The following is a 25,778-nucleotide window of genomic DNA, read 5'->3' on the forward strand; positions in this document are numbered from 1 at the left end:
AACCCATAACCCCCGTCGAATCATGAGAAACACACGAGACAAATCCACATTCAGGAACATTCTACAAAATACCTAACTAGGACTCCTCTGTCAAGGTCACGAAAAAGAAGGAAAGACCAAGAAACCGTCACAGACCGGAGGAGACCCAGGAGACGCGATGACTGAATGCATCCAAGATCCTGGACTCGGTCCTGGAAGAGAAGGAAGGAAACCTGGTGAGATCCGAAGAAAGTCTGGAGTTCAGTGACTAGCAATGCACTAGCGAGGGTTCCCTGGGCCGCACGTCCTGTGATGGTAGGGGGACCCCGGTGAGGGGTGTGCAAGAGCTCTAGGTAAATTCTCTGTAAATTGAAAATTGGCCCGAAATAAAAAGTTTATTGAAAAAGAAAGCAGCCCTGGGGGTCTCCTGTATGCCAAATCCTGCACGCCCTCTCGCCATTGGCCACGGCGGGAAGGTGCATGTGCGGGGCTCTGAGCTGGTACTCTATCTGGTGATACCGGGGGCTTGACATGGGTGCAAGACTTCCAAAGCCAGCCACCTGTCTCCATGCTTTTCCATGCAACTCACAGTGAGAAATACATCTGACACTGCAACCCAGGCCCGCTTCAACATTCTCCACGGATACCCATCTTATAAAATGGAAACAAAAGTTTTATATATATATATATATATGAAAGTTATACAGAACAATTCTTGTGCTCTCACCCGCAAAGCATTTAACGTTGCCCCTTCTGTTCTATTTTTAAAAGCAGTACTGCCCAAAACCCACTCCATTGATTCTGAAACCTGTAATCTATATATATTTTTCTCTCAACAGCAAGATTAGGCTTACCGTGTACATGGATGGTGTTATTATTAGTGTGTTCAGATTTTTGATATTTGCTGATCCAGGGACTTTAAACATTTTTTCTTCTGACCCTACAAGGTCAGTTCTTGACAAAGGCAACAAATGTTTCATGAAAGCCCTTAATTAAACGGAGAACTATCAGGTGCTATGCAGCTACTAGATGGTATCTGTGAAGACCATATAGTAACATAGAAGAATACTTATTCTTTCAGCAAATATTGATCACCTACTGGCTGTCTGATGCTGTGCTGGGCATGAGGGATAAAGTGCTCAGCCAAAGAGACACAATCCTTCCATCCCAGAATTATAAAATTGGGTGAAAAATATGAGTCAAATAATCACACAATATATAAACTGTGATCTGTGTGAATAGAAGAGTTCTAATTCGAGAAGGGTGGGCAGGAACGGCCTCTGAAGAGGGGCCGGCTGGGGATGGTGTGGAGCCAGAGGTCCCTCCCGGGCGGAGGGGATGACGAGGCCTGAGCTGGGGCAGAGGTGGGAAGTTCGGAGGAGATGGAAAGTCAGGATGGTTCGAATGTGGTAAGTTTCATGAGGCACAAAACGAGGTGGGAGAGGGATCCAGGGGCCTGAGGCCTGGCTCAGGATCTGGGATTTGTCCAAGTGCACTGGTGGGGTGGGGTGGGGGGGAGATCATTTACCTTTTTCAAAGATCAGTCTGGTTACCGGGAGGAGAGGTTAAGAAGGGGGCAGGAGTAAAGACATGGAGACTGGTTAAGAAGCTCAGCTGAAGCCCAGACAAAAGATAAGGGCGGAGCTGAAGGAAGGTGGATTACTGATCAGACATGTATCTGGGGGTAGACTCCACAGGACCAGGTAAGGGACCGAGGGTGTGTTTTGATATGAAGTTTAGTCCGGACAGCAATCTAGGTTTCCATTCTCACTGTGTCGGGACTCTGGGTAGGTAAGAACTATTAGTGTGTGTGGCCAAGGCCTGGATGTACAGAACATGAAAAGTCTGGCTCACGGGACAGCAGAAGGAATATGGGGGAAAAGCACCAACACCAGAGTCAGACAGAGCTGGGCCTCGCGCTGGCTGTGCCGTGGACCATCTCGATGACAGTGAGCAAGCTTTCCAACCTCTCTGTTCACTCACCTGCAAGGCAGGAAGACCTCACTGGACCGTTAGCTTGCTCCCTGTGGTCCTCCCAAGAAAGTCTTTCGAAAGCTTAAATGAGATAATACATGGAAAATGCTTAGCTCAGTCCCTGGAGCAGTACCTTCTTAATACATTATAAGTACCGTCATTATTACTGGCTTTCATGGTGGAACCAGGGTGAAATTTTCATTCTTTATTGTAACTGAATGAATACTGATCTAATGCTATTTATATAGCCAGCATATTACAATTTAGTAGAGTCGGCTTGAGGATTCGGAGAATGTACGAAACTGCTCACACACTTCCCGCCTGGGAACGCTTTGCAAACCCAAGTCCCAAACTCTCCGTGGTGTCAAGCTTCCTCTGCAGGACACCCGAGGGTCCGAGAAGATGAGGGACCGGCTCTTTAAGATGACACCAGAGGGCTCTCCTAAGTCTGTCTGTCCTCTGCTGCTGTGGCGATTCTGAAAGCATTCATTAATTCATCTAACCTTAACTGAGCACCTTTTCCAAACAACCTAATACGCAAAGTGTAACTGAGGCACGAACAAAGTTCCATGAGATCCTGACTTTGCCTGGCTGAGCCTTCAAAAGGGGGACATCCCAGCTGGATCGTGAAGGATGGATGGGCGAGAAAGCGGATTCCTGCGAATAGACCAGCACCAGGGCGTGCCTCACACGGGGAACGATAGCAATGTGCACGTGGTTGGCTCAGTAAGGTGTGGTAGGAAGTGGCCAGGCATGAGAGGTAAGGTGGGACTGCACCGAACCATCCCGGGGACACATGAAGGAGTTTGGGCTTGATTCTGAGGGCCACAGGGAGTGAGTACAAGTTTTGAAGCATGATCAGATTTGCATCTTAGATCCTCTGGCAGCCAGAGGGAGAATGGCCTAGAGAGGGCAGAATTTTGTTAGGACAGGTTTCAGCCAAGGCTGGGAAGGGAGAAGAGGCGTCTTGATCAGCCTCCAGTAAGGGATGGGAGCCTGAAATAAGAGGGGGGACCAGGGAGTTCTTGTGGCACTGGAAAGCTACAGCTTCTGGGCGGAGGAGTCCAGTCATCCAGCAGTCCAACAAGCTCGAGGAGAGGCCGGACCTCCCTGGCTGTCTCCCAGCAGAGGTCAGCTATGACAGGCAAAAGTGGAAATGAGCAGATGAGCAGCCCAGCCAACTGCGGGCACCCCGGGGCTGTCTGGGTTCTGCTGTTGCGCTGCCCTGAGCTAGCACCCTATCACCTTTATTGCGCCTTTGGGATGATTCAGCAGGTGAGTCTCCCCATAAGACAGTGATCTTTGAGGGCAGGGTCCCTCCCTTGGTCTTCCTTGCTGGGCTCTGTTCTTAGATAGGCTTTCTTCCCAGCACTGGTCCCACATTCACATGTAGCAAGAAAAGAGTAAATTCCCTAATGATTCAAACCGTAGTCCTACAATTGAGCTGCACGGTGTCTGACTGGAGTGCCTGGGGGCTTGGGCCCGTCCCTGAGCCCATCCCTGATGGGCTTAGTCGGGGTCACAGGCAGCCCCGAGTGAGGTGCGGAGGCAGCTTCTCACAGAGGACCGTGGAGTGGGGTCAGGACTGGAGCAGACAACCCAGAGGAAAATCAAGGGTTGGGACAATCAAAGTAAACAGATGTGGGGGATCAGCCAAAGATAATAGATGCCCTTCATGAACACACAGTTATATTTGTTTCCCAGTGCCACGCACAGAGTAGATGGATGAATTGATAGATGAAAGTCAAAGATATGATAGAATCATTCCAAGTTAAGCTATTCCTGGAGAAGAACTTGAAAGACCCAGTCTGGGGAGCTGGAGAATGCACAATTCTGAGACCCCCCCCCCAAGACAGAAAGAGTGGAAAGACATGCTGTAAACCAGTGGTTCTCAACCTTGGCTGAAGATTGAAATCACCTAGAGAGCCTTGACAAAATGCCAACACCGGCGCCCTACCTCCAGAGAGGATGACTTAATTGGCCTGGGTGGTGCCCAGGCCTCCGTCATCCCATAAACTCCCCAAGCGATCCCACTGTGCAGCCAGAGGTGCGAACCACTGTCTAAGCCTCGTGATGCCCAAAGAGCGGTACACGCAGAGACCCAGGAGTTCTGGAACTGGGAGGGAGGAAAAGGACATATCCTAGCTCATTGGCTGGGCTTTCTTGAGACTTAGGGCTCCAGAGGGGAACTAAGAAACCCAAGAAAAACTGTGGGGCCAAGGAAGTGCAGGGCCTCCTCTGAGCACAGGGCAGAAGGAATTAATCCTAAAGCCTGCTCGCTGTCTCGGAGGGCAGCAGTCCCGGAACAGAGAGGCGCCTGTTTGCGCATCTAGAACAGCTCGGATGGGGCAGATTCACACAGGTTGAGGCGGGACTCCAGAGCCACGTCTGAGGCGGGCTCAACAGCACTGAGGATGAGTTAAGAAGGTTTCTAGCTGGAGACACCCTGTAGATGGTGATGCCTCTCCGGCGTACAGGGAAGCCCGGAGGGAGGCGGGCAGCCACAGAACAGAGAGAAGAGGTGGTGGGTGCAATTTTGGACCTGCTGAGATGCAGGATACCGAGGGACGAGCAAGAGGAGATGTTCAGTGGGCAGTCCGAGACGGCAGGTATGAAGTGTGGAAGGGGGACTCAGGGCCATCCCCAAGACAGGACTCTAAGAGGAGCACACATAGGCTGATGGAGCAGAGGTGGGGCTGGGGAAGGCATAGGCTGAATCACCAAGGGAGGGAGGGGAGCCTGGAGGACGGAAGAGTGGCCCTCGGCACCCAGGGGGCCCCTGTTCTAGATGCGGATCAACCCCCTTCAGCTTAATTTAGCTGCATCAAACCCCTTAAATTTAAAAAAACCAGAAGCAACTCTTTACTAGAAGAAGGAAGAACTAAACGAAAACAAACAAAAAGCAAATCCTACAAAATAGAAACGAGGGGGTTTTCAATTCATTTCAATGTAGCAAACAGTCACCGAACACCTACTACGTGCCACACCAGCCACAGATGGCTCGGCTGGCCTGGGGAGCCGGTCAGACACACAGCCCCACTGCTCGTCCCTTCCCCAGCGCCATCTGCGAGGCCGCAGTGGCTCTAGTTCCTCGCATCTCCGCCTCCCATAAAGCTTAGCTCATCCACCAGTCGTCCTCAGTGAGGGCCCCCCTGCAAATCTGGGGTCCTCGTGGTAAGTAACACCTTTCCTGAAAGCCTCCTGTTTCCCATGGCTGCCCAGTGGGTTTGGGCTCTGAGTTCCACAAAGCCCTTGCCTGTGCTGGGCTCCAGTACGAGTTGGCTTCCACTCCGAGACCCACCTCCAGCTCTTTCCCACGCTGTGCAGGGCAGAGATGCACGATCCCGCAGTTGGTCCAGAAAGGAGTACAGCTTTTCTGGAAATCTCTAACCATCTCTCCAACAGCTTGCCCCCCCGGGGGGGGGGTTTCCAGAGTTTCCTTCCCCTAATGTCAGCGTTGTAATGCCAGATATAAGAAAATCCCTTCAAATCAAGACAATACCTCTCTACTCCGTTGAAGCAAGAGGCCATCCGGCCGAGGAGACTTCCCCATCATCGTTCCCTTTCATTGCCCAGCAAACACTTCCCGGACCCAGGCTGGTGGGTGGTATGCGGGCTGCCTCCGCGACAGAGCCTCCCCTTTAGAAATTCCATTTCTATTCTGCGCGAACTCTTTCACTTGCAACTGTTCCCCAGTCTCGGGATTCCTAACCTCCTTCAAAACCAACACAAAAGCTGCCTGAGTGGTTTTCTTTACTCAAGTATCCCTTTAAATTCACGTGCTTCTTTACTTTGCTGGTTTATCACTTTGGAAACGTCCTCTCCGGTTGTTTCTTGGGTATATCGTCTCCTGAGCAAGTTGGGTTTTTTTTTTCCCCTAATTGTGGCAAAATATATGTCACATAAAATTTACCATTTTAATCATTTCTAAGTGTACAGTTTCAGTGAAATTAAGCACATTCACAGTGTCACGAGAAACTATCACCACTATCCGTCTCCAGAACTTTTTCATTATTCGAAATCCAAACAGTTTTTCAATGCCCAGAGGGTAGGGACATGCTTAATTTAGTTTTTATTCCCTGTTCTACACATAATATGTGCTCTATAAATACTCTTGGCTAACTAACGCAGACAAGAGGTTTAATATAAAAGACAGCAAACAGGCACCAAGAGCTCATCAAACCACATCTTCCAAAATTACTTCTTACTAAAGCAAGCGGGGGAAGACTGACCCCCAGAGAGGGAGAAAATCTAGAAACTTATTCTAGATGGGGCCTGACATCAGGCTATGCGCTGGCCCTGGCCAGAGGGGCTGGGTGTCCAAGACCCCCAAAGAAGATGAGGATGAGGAGGACGAGGAGGCCCTTGTCCTCTCTTCTGAGAGAATGTGAGACCCTTGTGGCCAAAAGATGAACCAACGGCAAACAAAATCACTTGGAGTCATGGACCAAGCCCATTACTCCTGAGTAGGATCCGTTGAACAACTAGAGAAATATTTCCCCAAACTTGCGTCATCACACAGATCTCTCAGAACATTCATTAAACAGATCGAATCAGTACATCCTGGGGGTGGGGTATGGGAATCTGCATATTTAATAAGTACCTGCAGTGATTCTTATGAAAGACAAATTTGGGAAATAATGAACTAGAATGTTCCACCAGCAAGGTGGGGCCAACCTAGCCACCTGGGGCTGTGAAGATAAAGGCTCCCAGCCAGACTCACTTTATGCTCCCAAGAGCTACTCAGACCAGTGAGCTGCTTTCCCAAGCCCTCCCCGGCCTCCTGGGCCCCAAGACTCCCTTGGGCCTGCTGTCTCTGCACACTTGGCCCTTCCTCTTCCAACACCCTGAACGCAGGGCCCATATATTGCCTCTCCTTTCTTCCTCTGTGCCGAAGGCCTTGGATGATCCCAAGTTCTGGCAGCCCATCCCCCTGGCTTGGTTCCCCATAGTTGAGGGATGACAATGAGATATAGTCCTAATTTAGAACAAAAGAGCCAGGTAGTCATGGCCAGGTATTAATTAGGGAATGACTACAGATAACGGGTGACATCATGCTCTACCTTTAGAGGCAGCTGGGTCATTACATGGAAATAAGTCTGGAAGCTTATATCTACCAAATCCTGAGGTCAGTGTTTACAGAGAGAGACACTGGACACCAACCATATCATCACAGCTGAAATTTCACCTGGGGGCCCTTCTGATGCAAGCCAGCCAAAGGAAGCCCGAAGCCCGGGAGGGGGGCTGACTCACGTTCAGGTTGCTCTAGCAGGGGCCCCCGGGCCTATGAGTGCTGCAGAAACGGGACCCCCCCTCCCCAACAACCACTCCAGGGTACAATGGGTCAGAGCGGGTTATGGCAAAACAGGTTAGAAATTCAGAAGTGTCTTCCTTTTAATAAAGCCACGAAGGCTTTGTTTTCATGAAAACAAATTAGAGAAAGGACAACAAAACTTCTGAAACAGCTCCGTGTTGATCTTCACTCCAGAGAGTTTACATAAAGCAGTGTTTCCGTGGGATGTCAATAGGTGTTATGCAGCTGGGAAAGTTTCCATCCTCCATAGGTCTGGACGAAACTGAAATAGGTTTCTTTACTGGTCTCTCTCTCTCTCTCTTTAGAACCTGTGTCCGTATAGAAAGGAAACTCCAAGTGAAAGCAATATACTATCTCTTCTAAATTAAATCAACTTATTGACAACAAAACCTTAAGTTTTCCAGAGGGGACATGTTTTGGGAAATGCTGAAACAAAGGATACTATCACCCAGAGCCAACCTAACTTATAAGAAATAAGCAGTTGCTACTGTGCTTGCTCTCGGGTGAAAACCAACTCCCTCTCATGTGCCCTCCTCTGTAACCACAAAAATCACTCCTTAGGGTTAAGCAACAGAGCACGGTAGTTAGGTGAGCAGGCTGTCTGGATTCTGACCTGGCCCCCTCCCCACCCCCCCTCCCCTTATTAGGCTCAGGCGTGTTCTCTAACCTCCGTAGGCCTCAAGTTTGTCATCTGTAGAATGGGCAGCATTGGCATCTAAGCTAGTTCTGTCCTGCCACAGAGGCATGGTCTCCTGAAGGAGGGGGTCCTCTTGCCCACTTCTGGGCTTGACGATCCTGCAGATAAGCCAGTGGTCACTCTGCAAGGCACAGCACATTGGGAGGAGAGTACAATTGAGGGGTGAAGGAAGGGGATAAGAATTAACCGGAGACGGCCGTCATGCTAAAACTCAGAGCATCTGGGCGGCAATGCGGAGGTGCGGGATGAAGGGAAATGTCACTAAAACGTGCAGAAAGAGGAACAGAAAAGAATCAAGTCAACCTTGAGATGAGTCACATAGAAATATGTACTTACGTGGGCCCACCAATGCGTTATAAACACAAAAAAGAAGGAGGGAGAGTAGAGGTAAGAAAAGGAAAGAGTCAAACCTCCAAATTTCTTTTTAGACGGCCTCAGCTGTAACTTGCGATGACTCGAGTGCCCATCGCCCCTGTCTTAGGTGGCTGACGACTGATGAGGGCAGTCTGGGCGATGTGGCGAGGTGAGTGCTGCGGAGGAGTCCCCAGAGGGAGGAAGATGGTCATCCAGAACTACATTCAGCAAAGATGGGGAGAAGTTAAGATACAGTAGTCCCCCCCCATGCACCCACTATTCACTTTCTGGGGTTTTGCTTACCTGCAGTCAAGCCAAGGTCTGCAAGCAGATGATCCTGGTCCTGACGCATCCCCAGGTCACCAGCAGCCTAATGCGATGTCGCAGACACATGCGCTCGTCCCCCACCTCATGTCCTCTCCTCCTGTAGGCGCTTTCTCATCATCTCACATCCTCACGGGAAGAAGAAATATCACAATAAGGTATTTTGACAGAGAGGCCACATTGACATAACTTTTGTTACAGTGCATTGTTATAATTGTTCTATTTTAGGACGAGTTATCATGTTTTCACCTCCTGCTGTGTTTAACTTATACATAGGTGTGCATGATCCTAGGTGTGCATGTGCAGGAAAACACATCGTCTGCATGGGGTGGGTACTCTCTGTGGATCCAGGCATCCGCTGGGGGGCTTGGAACGCGCCCCCCTCGGACAAGGAAGCATGGCTGCTATTCCAATAACCAAGAGGGAGAACGGAGACGCTCTTGTTGGTGAGTTCCAGCGCTGAAGTGGAGCCTCTCAAATTAGGATTTCAGTCAGCTCACTGGCATTTCAGGACTGACATTCATCACCACACAGCGACGGGGGTCACAGAAGGCAAGGGGGTTCCTCAGAAACCCTCCAGAAAATATCTGAGCAGGAATGGAACTTTAAGAGCAACCTGCCCGATTTCAGTCATTCTCAGATGAAGAAACTTTAACTTCTTTAAGATCTCATTGTAGCTGAGAATGAACTTACCAGGTCAGTTCTGGGGAAGGCCGTTTGGTCTCTTTAAAACCACAAAGCAATGAATCAACTCTAAAAAGGATATCTGCGAGGCAAATTTAATTTTGAAATTTAAACACTGCCCTTTGATGATATTAAGGAACAACCTAATTTTTTAGAGATGATAATGCATTGTAAATAAGTTTTTTAAAAAGAGTCCTTATCAGAGATCCACACTGCAATAGCTATAATTTGCTTCAAAATAATCTAGGAGGTGTAGAGAAGAAGACGGTCAGTGTATCAATGGAGTTGGATTGGCCACAAATTGCTAATTGTTGAAACTGGGGGGGGGGTAAGTAAGTGGGGCCCACTATACTGTCCTACTTTTGTGTGTGCTTGGAATCTCCCATTAAAACCTCTACAAAGCAGGGGCACCTGGCTGGCTCAGTTGGTAGAGCTCGAGACTCCTGATCTTGGGGTCATGAGTTTGAGCCCTACAATGGGTGATTAGTTAAAAAAAAATTTTTAATAAATAAAAAAAAAAACCTACAAAGCAGGGACATCTCATTACATAAAGAGGCCATCTAATGTAAGTCTGTAATTTTATTCATTCATTCGCTCATTCAAAAATATAATTACACATAATATGTAAAATTATATATGTATAATTATGGCAGAATTCACATAACATGAAATTCACCGTCTTAACCATTTTCAAGTGAGCATTATGTCAATTATACCTCAATAAAAGACAAAGTGCACAACTCAGTGGCATTTTGTACATTCACAATGTCGTGCGACCATCACCACCATCTGGCTTCAGGATATTTCTCTCATCCCAAAAGGACACCCCGTACCCCGTTCAGCAGTCACTCCCCATTCCCTCTTACTCTTAGCCCCTGGCTACCACTAATCTGCTTTCTGTTTCTACAGATTTACCTATTCTGCATATTTTAAATAAATTTGGTGTGTATTTTTAAATTTAAATTTATTTCTTTTTTATTACTAAAACATTCAACAGAGTTTAAAATTGAAAAAGTAGTGAAGGGTTTGCAGTGCAAAGCTTCCCTCCGACCTCTCTGCCCCCAGCACACAGTTCCCTTTCCAGAGGCATCCTGTTTCTTACCCACCCTTCCAGAGATTAAAACTTCCCTTCCCCCTGGCTTGCGCCAATGGTACCATCCTATACACACTGCTTTGCAGTTGGCCTTTCCCCACTTAACTTACCTTGGGGTTCATTCAATGACAGAACAAAAAGAACTCCTTTTCCCACCTGCCTAGTATTCCGTGATGCCAGGCTGGAATTCATACCCTGTGATAAGTGTTTTCGGTTACGGAAATTAATAAAATGAGGTCCTTTCCCGAACAGCTCCGAGTCTAAAAAGTACTTTCTTTTGAGAAAAGGGAAATAGAGACAAACTAGAGGCTTCTGCTTCAAGGCCACTCATCATCTCATCTATCTTCACAGCCAGGAACTTGGAAGGGAGAAGACAGCTAATCTGGAGGGTTCTGGGGAATCTCCAGGGACCTGCCAGGGGTTGCACCTTCCACCTTCTCCTCTACAACGTAAGCGATCATGTCACCTGTGTCCTTCCTTCTTTCCTGATTAGGAAAGAAAGGAATTCTCGGGGAAATTTACAAGTGCATAGAGAGACAGGATTTACCCAAAGTTGTTTGTAAGCATTTTTAATAGCTGCTTAAAACTACATTGCATTGAGGGGCCCCTGGGTGGCTCAGTCAGTTAAGTGTTCGACTCTTGATTTCGGCTCAGGTCATGATCTCAGGGTCATGGGATCGAGCCTGTCAGGCATGGAGGCCGCTTGAGATTCTCCCTCTCCATCCCCCCCAGCCTGCTCTCATGCACACACACTCTCTCTCTCTCAAATAATAAATGACTTAAGTCTTTTTAAAAAACTGCATTACATGGATACACTGTAACCTACTAAATTATCTCTGTGTTCACTCCTGCATCTTAGAGATCCAGGAACCGAAGCCACAACAGATGTTTATTTTAAGGAGATAGAGAAACATCTAAATTCATACACCAAATAAGACAGGTAAGACAGTTGGAACCAAATATGTATCTATGAACATTATCTCTGTGAAACAGAAACTATTAATGAATAATCTCAGGGAGGATGCAGGGCTAGGAAGAGGAGAAGAGTAGCAGATGGCTAAGACTTCAGGGATTCCAACAGTTACTGGATAGTAAAATTATAAGAAAAGTCCTGCAAATTAAACAGAGGAGCATTTATTTCAATAGACTAGGACCCTGCGACACGTGTTTGTCGGGCTGGACGGAACAGGCCGCAGGACGGAGGGAAGAGCATTCGTGGACAGCACACGGGTCGGCCCAACACCGTGGCTGAGCCGCAGAAGCTCCAGCATCTGGGGGTGGTGGAAGCCACAGGAACAGACGCAGTTCCCGTGAAGAGCGTGGAGGATGAGAAGAGGTCAGGGGTAGAGCCCCGGGCATGGAGACCCCAGGGAGAGTAAGTGTCGAAGCTGCCGAGAGCTCTGGGCAAGACCTCCTCAACAACCCCACCCCAGAAACCCTTCCTGCCTGACCTGGGGGGTGGCCAGAGTTTGTCAGGGGGGGTTGGGCACCTTTACAGGTGTCTGGATCAGCAGGGGATTGGAGAGGGAAGAGGAGGGTAGAAGGGGAAGACTGAGGGCCTGAAAAAGAGCTCCCTACCACCAGGGACTTCATCACCAGGGCTCTGACAAAGGGACAGGACTCTTCCTTCCCTAACAATAGAGTTTCCCTGAAAATGGACCTAATAATAGGCCTCACACTACTACCAAGGCTAAATTGGACTCCACTGACTCATAAGCCTTTTTATGTCTTCAGTTCCGATCCCTGCTTCCCATACAACTCGGTAAATGACGACGCCGTTGTTCTTCTACTCAAGAATCTAGTTCAGGGATGGGCAGCGGACGGCCCATAGCTGTGTGTGCTATTATTACCTGTATCTTTTACAGCATTCATTTCAAACATAAAGGACAAGAGAGAACACAGAGTGAAGTAGACTGCTCTCTTGCTAGGTAAATCCTCTGGGAGGAGTTTGCTTTATAATGAAGTCAGCCGTGTCGGGGGAGAAAATCCAGACCAATGGCCAACTTGGTAAATCTTGCCATACAGTGTTTGCATGGATCCTTGTGGGTTAGAAACAGCGTTTGACTCAGAAAACACATTGAGGAAAACATCTCTAGCTCCTGTTTGACCAAAAATGGCGAAAGATAAACAACTCTTATCCCTGGCAAAATTTCAGCTCAGTTTGGCCAATATTTACCGAGCACCGTCTGTGTTCCAAGGACGCAGAGGTGGAAAGCCATGGTCCGTGGCCCCTAGCAGCTGCCAGATGCTCGGACGCCAGGAAAGAGGCACCCTAAGTCATCGACGGGAAGGAAGTAGTCCATCAGAAAGAAGGTGTATTTCTCATTGTAAATTAATAAACTGACATCTGGTTTACGGAGACACCGATATGCCAGCGTGGTTACACAAGCCAAGAGCAAGCAACTCTGATTTCTGGATGTTTTCAGTGGAGGCCTGGGCTCTGGATCGCACCACAGGTGCAGGTAATTAAGATCATCTGGGGGGTTAGAGGAGGCTCACGTGCCCCTTCCTGCCGCCCAGCTCCCCGGCGTGCGCTAGTTCACGGTGCTTCTTCCTAACCCTGGAGGCTCTGGTTCTTCTCTCAGATGGGCACCAGGTGGGGGAACAGGTGGTGGTCAAAAGCAGGGGATGGAGGGGTGGGTGGACGTGGAGAGAGACAGACACACACACATACAGGGAGATGGACAGATGCTGATGCAGAGGAAGAGCCACTAAGGGTTTCATTTTTTTTTTTTTTTTTTTTTTTTTTGCTTTGACACCCTTTTCAAATTTTAGTGATTGTGGCACTGAGAATGTCTCACCCTGACATTTCTCTTCAGATGCAACAACTCTTACCATGGAGAATTCATTTAAAAACTCAAACGGATTTTAAAGGATTCCTGGAAGCAAGAAACTATGCCTTCTGTCAGAGGCATTATTAATATTATGATGGCGCCTGGGCGGCTCAGTCAGTTAAGCCTCCGACTCTTGTCTTGGCTCAGGTCATGATCTCAGGGTTGTGGGATTGAGCCCCGAGGTGGGCTCTGCGCTCAGCAGGGAGCCGGCTTGAGACTCTCCCTCTTCCTTTCCCTCCCCTACTCGCACGCTCTCCCGCTCTCTCTCTAAAGTAAATAAATCTTTTTTAAAAAAGATTTTATTTAGGGTCGCCTGGGTGGCTCAGTCATTAAGCATCTGCCTTCAGCTCAGGTCATGATCCCGGGGTCCTGGGATCGAGCCCCGCATCAGGCTCCCTGCTCTGTGGGGAGCCTGCTTCTCCCTCTCCCACTCCCCCTGCTTGTGTTCCCTCTCTCGCTGTGTCTCTCTCTGTCAAATAAATAAATAAAATCTTTTAAAAAATAAAATAAATAAATAAAATATTTTGTTTATTCGACAGAGAGAGAGAGAGAACACACAAGCAGGGGGAGCGGCAGGCAGAGGGAGAAGCAGGCTTCCCGCTGAGCAGGGAGCCCGATGTGGGGCTCGATCCCAGGACCCTGGGATCATGACCTGAGCCGAAGGCAGACGCTCAACCCACTGAGCCACCCAGGCATCCCCCTAAAATAAATAAATCTTTAAAAAAATATATTACAAGTGTCATCTTTCCAAGGAGGCAGACTACTCAAGGTTGGATGCTGGACACTAAGATTCTAATGATTTGCTCCTGCTCTTAACACTTTCTAGGCCCGAATCTTCTCTTCTATGGTCTGTGTCTGCTACGCTGGGGTTTCACCAAAGTGCTTCCATCTATTCAAGCAGATCCAGTACTGCTCTTCTCTCTCCCTCCCTCCCTCCCTCTCTCTCTCTCTCTCTCGTATAATTTACACAGCACAAAATGCACCGTTGTCCACGTACGGTTCGAGATTTGTAGCAAAGTTACGGAGTCGTGCAGCCATCACCACTATCCGGCTTCGGGACGTTTCCGCGACTCCGCACTGTCATTTGTAGTCTGTCCTTCTCTCCCACCCAAACCCCGGCAATCACTGATTAGTTCTCTGTCTCCGTCAGAGCCTCTTTTTTGGACACAATTTTGGCTGCAGCCGTCCATAAACTCTTGCCCCTCTGCCTGAGGATGGGGTGGCCCTCTGGGTAAGGATACAAACTGCATTCTTCAGTTTCTAGAGCAGAACGCGACTCCGTGCTTGGGCGTCTGCCACAGGCCGTGGCCAGGCCCGCCCACGGAAAGCACCCCGGTGGACACAAGTGGACACAAATGGAAAATTGTTAGGCCTGGTCGCGTACGTGCAGGGAAAGGGAGGCTGCTGCGCCTTCTAGCACACACGACAGGACAGTCAAGGCCTAGGATGTGGCTCTCAGGCCCAGGTGACGTGGCCTTCTGAGCGGCCGACTGATGGCTCTCCATGGAGGTCCACGTCGTTACTCAGGACAAGCGGCACACACAGTTCCATACACTTCGGACCTGGCGGGCATCTCACTTCGCGTGGGCTCGCTCTAGACACACTAGCGTGCGCACGCCTGCCTGGGATCCAGAAGTGGCAGGCGTCAGAGAGTCCCCCGCGCTCCTTGTCCCATTCACGTCCCTGGTGTCGCCTTTCCCCTGCTTCAGAGACAACCAAAGTCAAAGTAACCATGGACTGAGTCGCAGCTGCCTCGAAACCTGGCAGACTCCACGTCCCGGCTCGTCTACCTCACCGACGCCACGAACATCCACGTTCTCACTTCTCAGCCACAGAGGGCAACCCTGACTAGCCTAGTTCTCAAACCTCCAGCTCGGATGTGTTGTTCTTTAGGTTCTCTGGTGAGAGTAGATTCAGATCTCACTTCTGCTTGCCTGTGTAACCCTGGGCAAGTTACCCCTCATCTGCAAGCCCTGTTTGTCCAAGACAGACACGGACCGAGGTGGTTGTTACGAGCGCAAAGGAGAGAATGCGGCTGTAAAGCATTGCCCAGCCTGGCGTACAGTCAGAGCCCAGCAGACAGCACTGGTGGTGTTTGGACGTGACTGTTTTCACAGGGCTACTTACTGCAAAAGGTTTGCATCAGAACCTCCCCCTGCTCAGACCGGCCAAGTCAGAGTGTTGTGCGTTGGTTTGGAAAACGGTGAGCAAGGAGACAGGGGTGACCAACCAACATTTCGTAAGCCTTATAATCCTAATCTCGGCAGTGGAAAATAGTAATCATGATCATCTCATTTTAGAAATAAGGAAACCGAGCCTCATTCTTGGCTAAAGTTGCCCAGGCTGGCTTGCACCACCTAAAAATGCTAAGGATCCCTTGGCAGCAAAAGCTCTCCACCCACCTGTGGGAGGGGGCAGGCTCTCACCTGCCCGGAGGGAGGCGGACATGCCGAAGTCAAGGAGAGACATGCACTGCCCCGTGTCAGCGGAGGTCACAGCTCACATTCCAAAGAGGACAGGGGGCATGTTATGCAGCAGGTCGGGGTGGGGGGGTGTCTGGGGAGAGAGAGCAGTAGGGAGCTCGCTGAGTCGGCCTGAAGCGCAGCAGTCTTGGAATCTTTCTCCGAAGAGTATTCCACAAAGAGTGGCCAGTGTCCGTCCACCACACCGCAAACCCAGATCCCTCACAGGGGCTTACTTCTGGCAATCTGTACTTGGGGTGTGCACACGCGTGTATGTGTGTGAATGCACCACCTGCCCTAAATTCCTTCTGCTTAAGTTCACTTTGCTCTGAGTTTTTCCTCAGCCTCGAGTCTGTCTACACTTAGGTACCTCGCTGGAATCACCTTTCCCTGCACTCAACGGGGTCACCTTGTGCCGTTCTATGTAATGCATGCGCTACATCATGACGATCATCTGCTTGACTCTTTGCTTAGATTTAAGATTTGTGTTCCACATTTTCTCACTCCTGTCCATTCCCCCCAACATTCAGCCTAGAAATATGCTGGATATGGATACATGCTTATGGAGGGGGAAAAAATAAGCAAGGTCACAAGCCCCAAAAAGTCTTTAGATTAGGGTTTTCTCTGAGTTCTATCTGAACAGAAATGAAATATTAAATTAATTACTAAACTTTGTGTTGGAGTTTACAAAAATGAGCAAATTAAAGCAAAATGCTAAAGGAAAAGAAAAAGTAATTTCTGCTGCAGAGAAATAATGTGCTTTCAGCTCATTCCTAGCCAGTGGGGTTTAGTCAGAGGGAAGCTGTCAAACACCTTTCTGAGAAGCTCTCGAGGCCCACGGATCACCGGAGGGAACATATGGAACCCACCACCGGGTGCAAAGGGCCGCCTGTGACCACGTGGAGACATGTTTTGCCAGTGCTCTCCATCCCGTTGGAGGATTCACCTTCGTTCTGACTCACTGTCTTCACTGTTTACCTTTGTAGCTGCCAACTGTTTGGATCGGTGTTTCAACTGTTTTGACCATCTGCTGGGAGAAAACTTGCAGATTATGACACAGTTCTCAGAACCTTGAATCATAGTTTTGGAGTTGGAGGACTCAGAAATCAGCAAGCCTAACTCCTTCATTTGTAGGCTCACAAACGCTTCCCTGCCTGGAGTGTTGGCCCCGGTGCTCAGGTGCCTAGGGAGGGCACAGTCAGCACATGGGGTCCCGGGGCTCCAGCAGGGACCACAGAGAGCTGTCACAAGGCGACGTGGGTGCCCAGGTAAAGGGGCGTCCAGGGGACACATATGCTGTGCACAGGAGGGGGGCAGAGTCTTTCTACATGGTTGGGGAGAAAGTACATGGGGAAAGATTACTCAAATATAAAATAGGAGAGGAAGGTAGGTGCCGGATCAGTGAGCATTTCCTGAGCACCAGCTATGTATCAGGTCACCAGACTCTATGCTAACTGCCAAAGATGTGAGATACAGCTTTGCCCTCAAGGAATCCGTAATTTAGGCAGATGTGGCTATATATGTTAAAGATATACAGGAAGGAATCATCGGTTCTCCTTGGAGAGGACAGAGGAGAGGGGGTGTCACTGAAGGCCACCCGAAGGTGACATAATAGGCTAAGGTTTACCAAGTAGACCAGAGTGGGAGGGGCATCGCAAACAGAAGGAACAGCATGTATACAACACAACACACAGTCTTTTTTTTTTTTTTAAGATTTTATTTATTTGACAGAAAGAGATACAGCGAGAGAGGGAACACAAGCAGGGGGAGCGGGAGAGGGAGAAGCAGGCTTCCCGCCGAGCAGGGAGCCCGATGCGGGGCTCGATCCCAGGACCCTGGGACCATGACCTGAGCCGAAGGCAGACGCTTAACGACTGAGCCACCCAGGCGCCCCCACAACACAGAGTCTTGCAGGAACTTGGAATAGTTTGCGATGGCTGTGCATTTAGTTCACTTGGGGAGAGTGACAGATGAAGCTGGATAGGACAGGGGCACCTATTAGCAGGGTGGAGAAGTGTCTGGAGGGGAGCAAAGCGAGGTACAGGGACCAGTTAGAGGCCGTCACCTGGTCTGCATGAGAAGGGATGAGGGTCAGAACTATGGCAGCAGGAAAGAGTAGGCTCTCTGGGGGCACCTGGGTGGCTCAGTCGTTAAGCGCCTGCCTTCGGCTCAGGTCATGGTCCCAGGGTCCTGGGATCGAGCCCCGCATCGGGCTCCCTGCTCCACGGGAAGCCTGCTTCTCCCTCTCCCACTCCCCCTGCTTGTGTTCCCTCTCTCGCTGTGTCTCTCTCTGTCAAATAAATAAAACCTTAAAAAAAAAAAAAAAGAGTAGGCTCTCTGTTTGAAGAGATGGTCAGGAGTTGAGGTCCACAGGACACGGGGAGGGACCGGGTGTGTGGGATAAGAGAGAGGGAGAGGTCCAGGATGAGTGCCAGCTTCTGGTGTGGGTAACTGGGAGGACACATTCCCTGAAAACGAAGACAGAACGGGTCCAGAAAGGAAGATGAACTCACCCGTGGACATGGGCTGGAGATGTCGGCCAGACCTGCAGAGAGAAATTTCTAGTGGGCAGTATTTATGAGTCTAGAGCTCAGATATGAAGGCTGCTGGAGATATCCACCGCTGAGTCATCAGCACAGGGCTGGGAGCCGGAGCCACAGGAGAAACTGAGAGCACAGAGGTGACACTAGGAGAGTACAGATGGGGTCATGGGACACCAACATTTAGGGACGAGCAGGGGACTGAGGAGTCGGCCAAGGCGATCAAGGTAGAGACGTGACAGTGACCTGGGGCCAAGGAGGATCACGAGAAACTTGGAAACTAGGGGACAGCAAGGTGTAAGGGAGCAAGGAGAGGACAGTGTCAAATGCTGCACAGATACGGGGCGCCTGGGTGGCTCAGTCGGTTGGGCGACTGCCTTCGGCTCAGGTCATGATCCTGGAGTCCCGGGATCGAGTCCCGCATCAGGCTCTCTGCTCGGCAGGGAGTCTGCTTCTCCCTTTGACCCTCCTCCCTCTCATGCTCTCTGTCTCTCATTCTCTCTCTCAGATAAATAAATAAAATCTTTAAAAAAAAAAATGCTGCACAGATAAAAAAGAAGCTGAAGGCCTTAGACACCCAGTCGTTGCATCTGGCCCCAGGTCAACGCTGTCCTGGCGAAGTCTGCTGGAGTGATTTCGGCGGCCTGTCTGGGGGCAGAAGAGGGGTCAGTGCAGTGCTGCATGGCTCTTTGTGAGGGGCTCCCTGTGTGGGGAAAGCAGACCCGAGGTGTTCAGAGGAGGACACAGGACTGAGGGCAGGGTATCAGTCTTGTCTGAGACTGAGAAACTTGAGCCAGTTTGCGTGGTGGGGGTGTGGGGGTGGGAGGAGCTGAAAACAGAGGAGACAGAAGGAATGACTGCAGGAGCACAGACCAGAAGAGCAGGGTGCGCACTGACCCAAGACACAGCAGCCCCAAGACCCTGGAAGACAAATGGGGGGAAGGGGCGGGACGCGGGCACACTGTAGGTCTGGGATTGGGAAGTCGAGGGAATTGAACCCGAAGCCTCAACTCTATCTGTGAAACAGGGAGCAAGGTGAGGAAGGCAAGGCCCAGGGATGCGGTGACTTGCAGGACGACTGCTGGTTCGCAAACTGCCCCCCGACACTGAAGACAGGGAGAGACGTACGAAAGGGGCGGGCCACTCCAGATCGGTGGGTGGCGGCCTTAATAAACAAGGGAACTTACATCTGAGGCTTGTCTTGGGCAGTCACAAGACAAGTAGATTTCCACACTGCCTGCCAGACTCTTAGACGTTTACTAGAGGCCTCCACTGGGTTAGGTCTCAACACCTTCTCTCTCAAGGCTGCATCCTTGAAAACAACTCTGGCTGTGGGAATGGTGGGCAGGACGAACACTACAAGGCTGAGGGAGAGGTGAGGAGCCTGATTGCTCCGGTCCACCTCAAGCGTCAACTGGTGGTCTCACCCTCTCTATGACCTCCTGCAACAGTAAGGCACAGGGAGCAAGATTTTAACTCAAGGGTCTTGACTCCTCACCTGGTCCTCTATTTCCTGTTACACTCACTTAGGTTGAAGACACTTGATCACATAAAGCCCCCCTGTTAAGAGGGGGCCTTTCGTACCTTTCTTTTGAAAGATCGGTAGATAAGGCACTTCACACAAGGGCAGAACAGACCACTTTGTCATCAAAGACAGGAAGCTTGCCAAGAGCCTGGATTGAGACCTTCTTAAAATGGGGCAGTTAGCAGAAGTTCACCCTCAGATAAGGATCCTGACTTACTCATGCCACTTCCAAGTGCTTATAAAATGCTTATAACACTTAAACTGTGATGATGACCTCAGTGAAAGAGATTCTGGAAAATTACCTGGAGGACAGAATGTGGTGGCATGGAGGAAGGAGTGGTTGAGAGTAAATTCTGGACAAGTCTCTTGGCCTCTCTGCACGTTTCCAAGGTCCCCTCTAAGAGAAACAGGCATATTTAATGAAGAGGGGGATGGGAGCAAGACATTGGAAGTAGATTACGAGAGCTGGCCATCGGAGCATGCAGAGAAAGCAGCCACGAAAAGCGAAGGAAGGGCACTAAAGACAAGAGCCATCACGGTGCCTTGAGTGGGCCCTGCCAAATGGAGCAGAATCAGGCAGATACGGCACAACTTGAATCCAAATCACCTCCACTTAGAAAACATAGACTTGGGCGCCTGGGTGGCTCAGTTGGCTAAGCGACTGCCTTCGGCTCAGGTCATGATCCTGGAGTCCCGGGATCGAGTCCCACATCGGGCTCCCCGCTCGGCAGGGAGTCTCCTTCTCCCTCTGATCCTCCCCCTTTCATGCTCTCTGTCTCCCATTCTCTCTCTCAGATAAATAAATAAAATCTTTAAAAAAAAAAAAAAGATGGGCACCTGGGTGGCTCAGTTGGTTAAGCGACTGCCTTCGGCTCAGGTCATGATCCTGGAGTCCCTGGATCGAGTCCCACATCGGGCTCCCCGCTCGGCAGGGAGTCTGCTTCTCCCTCTGACCCTCCTCCCTCTCATGCTCTCTCTCTCATTCTCTCTCTCAAATAAATAAATAAAATCTTAAAAAAAAAAAAAAAAGAAAACATAGACTTGTCATTATTTACATAACAAACATTAGGAAGAGGAGAGTAAAATCTTTCATATCACAATCATGGATTTTAGAATGGGAAGAGACTTTAGTGCCAACCCACTAAGCCCAATTCATAGCTTTTTCTTCCCCCAAATTGCTCTTCTTTCCTTCTGTGATTTCTTCAATGACACCAACTGGCTTCTACGGTAAATAGTAAAACTCGGGTAGCAAACAAACTAACTAGCTGGCTTGCTTCCTACCCTCTCCTGGAAAAAGCCCCCTACACAAAGGACTCCTCATGTGGGAGAATGACACTGAGGGGTGGAACTGGATTAGGATCTTGAAATCTCTGATTAAAACAATTCTTTGTAATTAAAAGTCACAGGAGTACAGATGTGAATCTAAACCGATGCCTCGGGGCACCTGGGTGGCTCAGTTGGTTGAGCCTCTGACTTTGGCTCAGGTCACGATCTCAGGGTCTAGAGATCAAGCCCCACACTGGGCTCCCTGCTCAGCAGGGAGTATGCTTGAGATTCTCTCTCCCTTTGCCCCTCCCCTCAGTGGTGCATGCACACGCATGCTCTCTCTCTCCAAAATAAATACATAAATAAATCTTTAAAAAAGAAAATTCTCTAAACCGATGCCTCATATAACCTGACGTGTTTTCACGCCACTTAAATATTTAACATATAATAACTAATTATCATTAGCATCTGCATAACATCTTTCCTCACTTGAGCATAAAGCACTTTATATACGCAATAATTAATTCTCACAATAACCTTATGAGGCAGAGAAGTAGCGAGGATTATTATTCCCATTTTGCAGAAGATAAAATTAGGGCAGGGAAACATGTTGACATTTGCCCAGGTCAGAAAAAGTGAGTGGAAGGCTGCTGTATTTTTTTAATTGTTATGTTAATCACCATATATTACACCATACATTACATCATTAGGTTTAGATGTAGTGTTCCATGATTCATTGTTTGTGCATAACACCCAGTGCTCCATGCAGAACGTGCCCTCCTCAATACCCATCACCAGGCTAACCCATCCTCCCACCCCCCTCCCCTCTAGAACCCTCAGTTTGTTTTTCAGAGTCCATCCTCTCTCATGGTTCATCTCCCCCTCCGATTCCCCCCCTTCATTCTTCCCCTCCTGCTATCTTCTTCTTTTTTTCCCTTAACATATATTGCATTATTTGTTTCAGAGGTACAGATCTGAGATTCAACAGTCTTGCACAATTCACAACGCTTACCAGAGCACATACCCTCCCCAGTGTCTATCGCCCAGTCACCCCATCCCTCCCACCCACCCCCTACCCAGCAACCCTCAGTTTGTTTCCTGAGATTAAGAATTCCTCATATCAGTGAGGTCATATGATACATGTCTTTCTGTTTGACTTATTTTGCTCAGCATAATACCCTCCAGTTCCATCCACGTCGTTGCAAATGGCAAGATTTCATTCCTTTTGATGGCTGCATAATATTCCATTGTATATATATACCACCTCTTCTTTATCCATTCATCTGTCGATGGACATCTTGGCTCTTTCCACAGTTTGGCTATTGTGGACAGTGCTGCTATAAACATCAGGGTGCACATACCCCTTCGGATCCCTACATTTGTATCTTTGGGGTAAATACCCAGTAGTGCAATTGCTGGATCGTATGGTAGCTCTATTTTCAACTTTTTGAGGAACCTCCATACTGTTTTCCAGAGTGGCTGCACCAGCTTGCATTCCCACCAACAGTGTAGGAGGGTTCCCCTTTCTCTGCATCCCCGCCAACATCTGTCGTTTCCTGGCTTGTTAATTTTAGGCTGCTGTATTTTAATTCTTGTCTGGGCTCTGTGGAAAATGGTCAGTATGTTATGGAAGGGGCGGGGAGGTGGTGGTGGGGGATGTGGTTTAAATAACACAATATAAAGACAGAAAAACAATTTGTGAGCCCGTAATTCCAACTGAAGCTACAGGCACAGAAGTTCAATCTTGCCACGGGGCACAGTCTAAGACCAACAAAGTAAGCCACGTCTGCTTGTCCCAGAAATGGAAGAGCTATTCCTCTACTCACTTTGAAGGAGACGGATGTTAAAGATACACACGGTATTCCATTTTTACATTCCTGATAGAGGAAAGTGTGAGGAACTCCGCCTTACGAGGAAAAGGGCTGAGATGAAAACCACGCACTCCCACACTCCCTGAGGATAAACTCCAAAGTGGCAGCGCATTACCCTGGGTCCCCTTGCCCTGCGGAATCATTCTTCATCGTCACTTTTTCAACCGACCATCTTCCCCACTAGAATGGAAGCTCCCCGAGGGCAGGGCTTTTTATCCTTATTCACAGATGTTTTCGGGGCCTAGAACAGTACCTGGCATCTAACAGGTATTCAAGACGTCTGTTAAATCGTGAAGTGTGCCTGAAGGTTCCGGTTCCAGGGTGCCACTGACCAATTCTGTGACCTTGGAAAAGTCACTTCATCTCCTGCGGCATTAGTTTAAAAAAAAAGTAGGGACTCCTTGGTGGCTCAGTTGGTTAAGCATCTGCCTCGGGCTCAGGTCCTGATCCCGGGGTCCTGGGATCAGCCCCTGCATGGGGCTCCCTGCTCAGCAGAGAGCCTGCTTCTCCCTCTCCCTCCGTCCCTCCCTCTGCCCTGCTTGTGCGTTCTCTCTCTCTCTCTTGCAAATAAATAAATAAAATCTTTAAAAAACAATAAAAATAAATGAAAAATAAAGTGTTCAATCAGATAATCCTTTTCAGTGTTTCAATACTGTGATTTTATGTATGCTAGGAACCATAACCCTAACACAAGGCAAAATGGGATAAGTCATAAACCAGAGCGCAGTGGGTAACTCACATTTCCTGTCTGCCAGCATCTTTGAATATCCTTCTTCTGTTTAGAAGATTTGCCACCTTATGAGTCCTGCCTCTCCCAAGAGGAAACTAAAAGCTCACTTGCCCAGCCTTCCTTCAGTTGCGGATCAGCCCTCTGACTTGGGTCCTGCCTATGAGATACACCTTCGAGAAATTCTTTCAAAGGTGGGGAATGTGAGGCAACAGGTAGGTTGTCCTGGCTGCACATTTTGGTGGGGAGACTGCAGGGGAGGAGTTCCTGCCTTCTGGGTTCCACATCAGCCCCGGGTCGCGGGAGTCTGGGCTGTGTGGCTCGCTCAGGATGTGTGGAGTATGGAAGGAAAAGGAGGAAACACTGTTTCACTGTGGAAAGAGCAAGGCTTTGTGGAAGTATCACAGACTTGATCCAAATCCTGCTGCCACTTACCAGCTGGGCCCTTGAAACAACTGCATAACCTCTTGAACCTCAGTTTCACCATCTTTAAAGTGGTCATTGTCCAAGGTCACTCACGGCCTCTCAAAGTAGGAGTCTTTAGCTGCCAGGATTCCCCAGGGATGTCTGCTGGTATGTTTTGCCTCTAGATCACTGAGTTGACGTGAGGCTTGAAATTATGGGTAAAATTAGGTTAATTTACAGAGTTGCTTGAAGATAAACACTGAGATATAATACTAGTAACAGAGACAAGAAAGTCAACTAACGTAAGGCAATCTTTTCCATATGTATCCACAGGCCCAAGGACACGACTATCTAGCCGACTCTTGGTTTCCGCACAGGTCATGATGTGCTGGTGGTGGGATCTAGCCCTGTACTGGGCTCTGCGCTCAGTGGGGAGTCTGCTTGAGATTCTCTCCCTCTGTCCTCCTTCCCCAACCTCCCTCACCACCACCCCTCAACCCGCTCGCTCTCTCTCTAGGATGGGTAAATAAATACTTTATTTTTTTAAAGACTATTTATTTATTTGAGAGAGAGAGATAGCAAGAGAAAGCATGACTGGGGGGTAGTGAGAGGGAAAAGCAGGCTCCCCGCTGAGCAGGGAGCCCAAAACGAGGCTCGATCCCAGGACCCGGGGATCATGACCTGAGCCGAAGGCAGACACTTAACTGACTGAGCCACCCAGGTGCCCCAATAAATCTTTTCTGAAAAAAACTAATGGGCAGAAACAGTTTCATCTGAAAATTGGTTTGAATACCTAGAGTTCTTCACAGAAACTCTCAGAAGCCTACGAGCTCCTAAGTACTTATGAAATTAAAGAAATATGCCCTTTACTGTGCAAGTCCTCATCTCCTGGAAATAATGCCATAATGAAGTCACAAGGAAGCCAGCAAACTGATCTTCAACCACTCTCCTCTTTCCAACTATCCTCCGGGACTCCTGACACCAGGTAGGGAAGCATTTTTCTGAGTTTTTCAACTGTTACACTGCTGCCATGTATTTATTCTAATCTCTTCAAGTTTGTATTTCCTATTCCTGCCTCCTAAATATGGGTATTTCCTGAGGCGTAGGCCTTGGCCTTCTGCTCTTCTCTATAAATACGTTCTCCTTTGGAAAGATCATATACGCTGATGATTTCAACTGTTGTCTCTTCACGGATGACTCACACATTTACATATTTAGGCATAACCTTTCTTCAGCTTTAGTCCTGTATTCCTAACATGCCATCTAAGATTCTACAAATCTTTTTGAGCGCTGAGCTCGTTTCCGCTTTAAATTAACTCACCCTAGGGGGTGCCTGGGTGCCTGCCTGGGTGGCTCAGTCGGTTAAGCTTCCAACTCTTGGTTTCAACTCAGGTCATGATCTCAGGGTTGTAGGATCGAGCCCCGTGTCGGGCTCTGTGCTTGCACAGAGTTGGCTTGGGTTGGAATTCTCTCTCCCTCCCTCCCTCTGCCCCTCCCCTGCTCTCTCTCTCTCAAATAAATCTTAAATAAAAAATAAAGCCAACTCACCCTATGGCTATCTCTTCTCAGTCCCAATTTCCCAGGCTTACAGGGGTGGAGTCTTCCCTGATTCCTCCTAATCCTTTCCTCCCACCATCCACTCTGTTACAAAGGAGTTACTCAAATTATTGTAACCTTGCTCTTTCCCCGCTTACCTCTACTATCCGACCCGGAGACTACCAGAGCTCCT

At 48.9% G+C, this 25,778-nt stretch overlaps 1 long non-coding RNA gene across 3 annotated transcripts; it reads right to left on the reverse strand.

Annotated features, from left to right (window-relative positions):
• On the reverse strand, positions 1–24,508 carry LOC118023100. Of its 3 annotated transcripts, XR_004682668.1 has the most exons (6): positions 24,080–24,508; positions 8,622–8,771; positions 8,375–8,536; positions 7,935–8,085; positions 1,963–7,575; positions 1–191 (listed from the first exon to the last, which is right to left on the reverse strand). It is a non-coding gene; the product is annotated as an uncharacterized LOC118023100 (long non-coding RNA). The 3 variants fall into 3 exon arrangements; XR_004682669.1 differs by lacking the exon at positions 24,080–24,508 and having other exon boundaries at positions 7,935–8,062; positions 8,622–10,242; XR_004682667.1 differs by lacking the exon at positions 24,080–24,508 and having other exon boundaries at positions 8,622–10,242.
• Positions 24,509–25,778: the final 1,270 nt, after the last annotated feature.

The sequence above is a fragment of the Mirounga leonina genome, unplaced genomic scaffold, assembly GCF_011800145.1.
Source record: "Mirounga leonina isolate KUSES-001 unplaced genomic scaffold, KU_Mleo_1.0 Mir_178, whole genome shotgun sequence".
NCBI classification, from domain to species: domain Eukaryota; kingdom Metazoa; phylum Chordata; class Mammalia; order Carnivora; family Phocidae; genus Mirounga; species Mirounga leonina.